General features: G+C 42.7%; 1 pseudogene; it reads right to left on the bottom strand.

Moving 5' to 3' along the window:
- Positions 1-5,473: 5,473 nt before the first annotated feature.
- On the bottom strand, positions 5,474-6,137 carry LOC101679081 (annotated as a pseudogene).

Genomic DNA, 6,137 nt, shown 5'->3' with positions numbered 1-6,137 from the left:
TTTTACAAATGAGAAGACTAAAGTTTAGAAAAGTTAAATAACTAGTACAAGTTTATATAAATAGGAAGTGATGAAATAAGGCTGATGGGGAAAGACACTATCATTTCCATGGAATGGGCTTTCAATTCCTTCCTTCCTTCCTTCCTTCTCTCCTTCCTTCAACAAACTTCTATTTAGAACCAACTATATGGTACTTGGTAGTTACTTGGTGGGATGTGGTCGGTGAAGGAAGTAAATGGATTAACATATAGTCCCTCCCAGAGAATAGCTCAGAGCCCATTCTCCAGTGTAGAGATATAAGTGATATGTATCACTTGTGCAGTGATAAAAAGTGTTCTTTGGCTAAAACCGATCACCCATGCATAGGAGAGTTTATTTCAATTAGGATGTAGCAGAATTGAAATCTGGTGAAAACACATCCTGTTAAGAAGTGACTTGTTGGGGCGCTTGGGTGGCTCAGAGGGTTAAGCCTCTGCCTTCGGCTCAGGTTATGATCTCAGGGTCCTGGGATTGAGTCCCACATCAGGCTCTCTGCTCAGCGGGGAGCCTGCTTCCTCCTCTCTCTCTCTCTCTGCCTGCCTCTCTACCTGCTTGTGATCTCTGTCTGTCAAATAAAGAAATAAAATCTTAAAAAAAAAAAAAAAAGTAGTGACTTGTTGAGTATTTTTAACACTTTGAAAACAATATACAATAAAAATTCCAATAACTAATTAATTCACAGATTCAGAGCACACCACACCCCAGCTGCTTAGGAACCCACTTGTGGCAGGAAGTGTTACCAAACACATTGAGTCATTAAGCCTTCCTAGTTGGGTAAAACAATTAGGTTCAGCTGCCACATTTGCTCAAAATTGCTTCATGAAGGCTTCTTTCAAGTTTCAATGTGTTATTTATTCTGTCTTGTTCCTTGCCTCAGCAAATGCATATGTTGACTCCTTGACTTTGTTTAAATGTTATTTAACACTTGCAGAAACCCCAACAGCCCAACCACTGTCCCTTCTTTAATCTAGCTTTACCTCTTCCCGGGGAGTAGTTTCTTTTTTTTTCTTTTCTTTTCTTTTTTTTTCTTTTAAAGATTTTATGTATTTATTTGACAGAGAGAAATCACAAGTAGATGGAGAGGTAGGCAGAGAGAGAGAGAGGGAAGCAGGCTCCCTGCTGAGCAGAAAGCCCGATGCGGGACTCGATCCCAGGACCCTGAGATCATGACCTGAGCCGAAGGCAGCGGCTTAACCCACTGAGCCACCCAGGCGCCCCCGGGGAGTAGTTTCTTATCTCCTTGTCCTGTGCAGGCTGGTGTTCTATCCGCCACTTCAGTGACCTGCCCCTGGATGTCTGTGACTAACCCACGCTTGGCTGGACAGCCAGCCGGGGCTGGAACAATGGCACCACAAAGAGAAGGGACACCAGTGTCACTTGAACTGATGGGATTATGGAGGAGAGGAAATAGAGGGCAAGCAAGAATGAGTCACATACAGGGGCTCTGACAGAAAATAAGCCACAAGCCCCCTTGGCAGTTCTTCCACCTTGGCTTGTCTCTTGCTCACGCCTCAGAGCAGGGCAAGCTCCCTTGTCTAAAGTGCTTCAGAAACAAACTCCAGAGCATGACGTGAGCTAGCATCATTCTCCCATCTGCTCTCACCACCGCACCCATTGTCCGTCCTTCTCTCAGTATGTGGCATATCCCACACTCTGACCCTCAGACCGCAGTGCATGTGGTTCGCTTTACTTGGGTTATTCTTCCCTTTCTGCCCCCACTCCCTTTCCAGGTACCCTTTGTTTTACCAGTCAGGCCTCAGATTACACATCTTATGGAGGAACCTTCCCGGAGAGCCTCCACCAGGCAAGGAAGGTCCCATGGTCGTATGATCCCAAGGTTCCTCGTGCCTCTCTCCCTTCTCAGAACGTTTTAATAAATATTTCTTCAATTGACCATAATCTCCTTTATACTATAAATTTTGTGAAGACAGTAATCATGTCTCTTACGCCTTCTAGTGTCTTCTGGTGTCTTCTGGTGTCTTCTAGGGCCTAGCAGAGTTTGCTACAAAACTGAAACTAAACAAATATCTATTTACTGGATAAATACATAAATTCTTAAAGAGATCAAGCTATGCTTCTCCGTTGACATCTGATATGCCACCATTTAAGGTGAGCTCCATCATTCAAAAATAACTTGCTCCAAGTCTACATCCATTAAGCTGCAACCGCTTCTATAACTGCAGGAAAAACTCGTGTTTATGGATGTACATGGATCTGAGGGAAGTATATTCCTGAGCTTGAGGAAGAACCCATCACCACTGCCTACTTCCTCCAGTTCACATGGAACCTGGAATAGAGCTCTGCTGACTCTGAAGCGGAGTAGCTGAACTAGTCAGGACTTGCTTCGTTGCAACTAAATAAACCGAACAGGAAGAAAGGTACGAAGGAAAGGCAGAAGGAGGTGGGGAGGGAAGAAGGAATAAAAACTAATTCACAAAATAGAGTTGGCTTCTTTCCCAACTTCTTCCGAAGACTCCGCCAGCACCAGGAAGCTCCATCAAGTCATCCATCCACCTGTGGGTCCCTTTCTTGCCACAGCCCTCTGTGTTAGCCTCATTCTATCCGGTGAGAAATCCGGTGAGAGATTTCTGCAGACACGGTCAGCACTCTCTGTCACTGCCCATGCATAACTTCCCAAAGAAAGAAGATGTATCAGCCTGCAGACTTGGGTCAGGTGCCTATTCTCAGGCCAATCACTGGCCATAAGAAAATGGGGCATTAGGGTAAGTTACACCTACAATTTTTTTTTTTAATCTAAAAGCCTAGAACATGTAAAACCCCCAAGTACTTTATAGGTATCTATAAAGACTAGAAACATAGGTAAAGATACTCCATGTCACCCAAAACATATTCAATCTGTAATAAAAATAAAATAATACTATCTGTGTTTTCAGGCTTTATAGACTTCATGGACCAGAGTTGTGCCTTTAAATAATGTTCCATAATCTGAGTTAAGGTCAAGATCTTCTTGTGACTTTTTCCTAGCTCGATCCTTGTTTCTGGAAGACATTCCCCAACCATCCCTCGGCCAGAATTGGATGGGAATCAATGCCAAGATCTCAGTCTGGGACTCTTTAGGCTGTACACAATTAAAGCTACAAAACCGGCATGCTTCCATATGAAAAGGGAGTATTTTTTTTTTAAGATTTTATTTATTCACTTTACAGACAGAGACCACAAGTAGGCAGAGAGGCAAGCAGAGCGAGAGAAGGGAAGCAGGCTCCCTGCTGAGCAGAGAGAGCCCGATGTGGGGCTCGATCCCAGGACCCTGAGATCATGACCTGAGCTGAAGGCAGAGGCTTAACCCACTGAGCCACCCAGGTGCCCCGAAAAGGGAGTATTTTTGAGAAGAAGTCTCAGAATAGTGACGGTTCAGAGTAATTTGCCGTCTTGTGACTTGTCCTCACTACACTGAATTAGTACATTAGAAAACCATTCTTTAACTCAGCTCTCACAGTCTAGTGTAAGAAATTCTTGCTACATAGTTGACAATTTGTTGTATCAATAAATCATTGCTAAATAAACAGGATGAAAGAAGGAAAGAGAGAAAGAAAATGAAATTCTTGCTAAGGGGCAAGATGCCTTGGGTCCTGATCCCAGGATCCTGGGATCAAGCCCAGAGTGGGGCTCCCTTCTCCGTGAGAGGTCTGCTTCTCCCTCTCCCTCTGCCCCTACCCTCTACTGCTTGTGCTTTCCCTCTCGCTCTCAAATAAACAAATAAAATCTTAAAAAAGAAAAAAGGAAAGAAAGAAGTTCTTACTAATTTGTAAGCTAAGGGGTTGCCATAGACTACTCTTAGATTTCATGATAAAAAAATAAACTGGAAAAAATGAATAAGATTCAGAAGATCATTCGCTTTGGTAAATGAAATTGTCTGGGGGAATAGCTGCCTGGACTCTCTAGTTCCAGAGTTATTTCACATTTTCAGTCCAGCATAGCATTCCTCACAGCAGGAAAGTCACTTCATTTCTGAGATGTTGTAAGTGATGCTGTAACACGATTCACTAGGACCAAAATAAGAAAAACTGATAAAATGGCTGATAAATATAATTTTCATATAAAATTTTCAATCAAGTTTAAAACAAAATTTTAAAGTTTTTGTTCTTGATAAATCTACTGTTAGACTGAATCAATAACTATTTGAAGTTTAAATGTGCATTTCGTATTTCTATTGGTTCAGATTAATTTACTGAATATAACTACCCTCTACATTTTATAGAAAGATATTTGTAAAAACTGTGTATATCCACTGGTATAAATAGAGGGAAATAATAGCTTCCAATGATAAGGATAAGTATTGGTTCCAAATTGTCCATTTCCCTGACAGTTTATTTGAAAAATATTAGTCAATTAATTCAGAAAATCAAACCTCAGTTGTCTTCTTCAATTTTCAGCTTTTTGTTGCTGTTGTTTCTATTTTGTGTTGGGCAATTTCCTGGGGTTTCTTGGGGCATGACCTGAGCTAAATATGTTTAATCCTTGAAACCTCGTAAAGTAAGCGTTAATACCCCCATTTTACAGAGAAAGAAAGATACACTCCAGCAACGTGTTCAAGATCCCAGAGAAACAGCCAGAGTATGACTCCAGACTGAGGTCCGCACAGCTCCTCTGCCCTTTCCTCAGGCCTCGGGCCCTCAAGCAAAATAGTGTCGCCGCCTATGGTGAGGGAGCTACTGCCGGATGGTGAATTGGCTCCCTCATGGTCTCATCTCAACTCAAAGCTTTTTCTCGCGGCTCTCTATTCCAGAAAATACGTGTGTGTGTGTGTGTGCGTGTGTATCTCCTCTTTAGCCATTCATCTATTGGTAGATACATAGGTTGTTTATCTTAGCTATTGTAAATAATGCTGCTATGAACATAAGCTTGCATGTGTCATTTTGAATTAGCCTTTTCATTTTCTTCAGATACATACCTGGAAGTAAAGTTGCTGGATTGTATGGTAGTTCTGTTTTTAACTTACTGAGGAATTTTTATACATTTCCATAGTGGCTACACCAGAACATGAGAGTTCCCTTTTCCCCACATCCTCCAACCCTTGTTATTTCTTTTCTTTTCTTTTCTCTTCTCTTTTCTTTTCCTTTCTTTCCTTTCTTTTTTAATTTGAAATACAACTTTATTCTGATTCTAAATGAAAAGGAATGGGAATGACAGTGACAAACAAGATTTCAACACTGGATATTGTTACGGGACTATAGCAGTCTCGTATCTGAAACTCAGGAAGGAAACAACTGCGTTCCAAAACAGCTAAATATGCAGGTCCAAAAAATGAAGGTACTTTTTAAACTGTCACATTCACTCCGAAGCCCATTCATCTCCTTCAGCATCCCAGAGATTAAGCACATGTTCTGCTGAGCTATATAATAAAGTGGCAAACGTGCTGCACCACTGACATCACAGGGCAGTTGCCTATAAAACTAGACTTCTGACGCTGCGCTCCAGCTGCATGTTCTCACACGTCATCATGCTCATCCGGGAGAGCAGTTGTCTGAGCAACCTCTAGATCGTGCTCATAATGTGCTGCCAAAGCTGGGTCCATGACACCCTCTGGCGGGGTGAGAGCAGACATGGCAACAAACTCCAAGTTAGGGTCTCCAATTAGTTTTCTAGCAAGCCACAGGTAGGGCTTTTCAAAGTTGTAGTTACTTTTGGCAGAAATGTCATAGTACTGAAGATTCTTCTTTCGGTGGAAGACCATAGATTTTGCCTTAACTTTCCTGTCCTTAAGGTCTACTTTGTTGCCACACAGCACAATGGGGATATTCTCACACACTCGTACCAGATCTCTATGCCAGTTAGGCACATTCTTGTAAATAACCCTTGACGTGACATCGAACGCTATAGTGGCACACTGGGCTTGGATGTAGTAGCCTTCCCGCAGTCCGCTGAACTTCTTCTGGCCGGCGGTATCCCACACGTTGATGGGTGGGTCCCCTGTTGGTGTGGAACACGAGCAGGTGGACTTCCACACCCAAGGTGGCTACATACTTCTTCTCAAACTCCCCCATCAGGTGACGCTCCACAAACATCGTCTTCCCAGTGCCACCGTCGCCAACCAGCACCAGTTTGAACTGGACTTGGGTCTCTCACTGGGCAGCCAT

Source organism: Mustela putorius, unplaced genomic scaffold (genome assembly GCF_011764305.1).
Source record: "Mustela putorius furo isolate JIRA1106 unplaced genomic scaffold, ASM1176430v1.1 tig00000242_pilon_pilon_pilon, whole genome shotgun sequence".
Taxonomy (NCBI): domain Eukaryota; kingdom Metazoa; phylum Chordata; class Mammalia; order Carnivora; family Mustelidae; genus Mustela; species Mustela putorius.
Note: the sequence above shows the minus strand (reverse complement) of the source record. Positions and strands in the feature narration are given on the sequence as shown.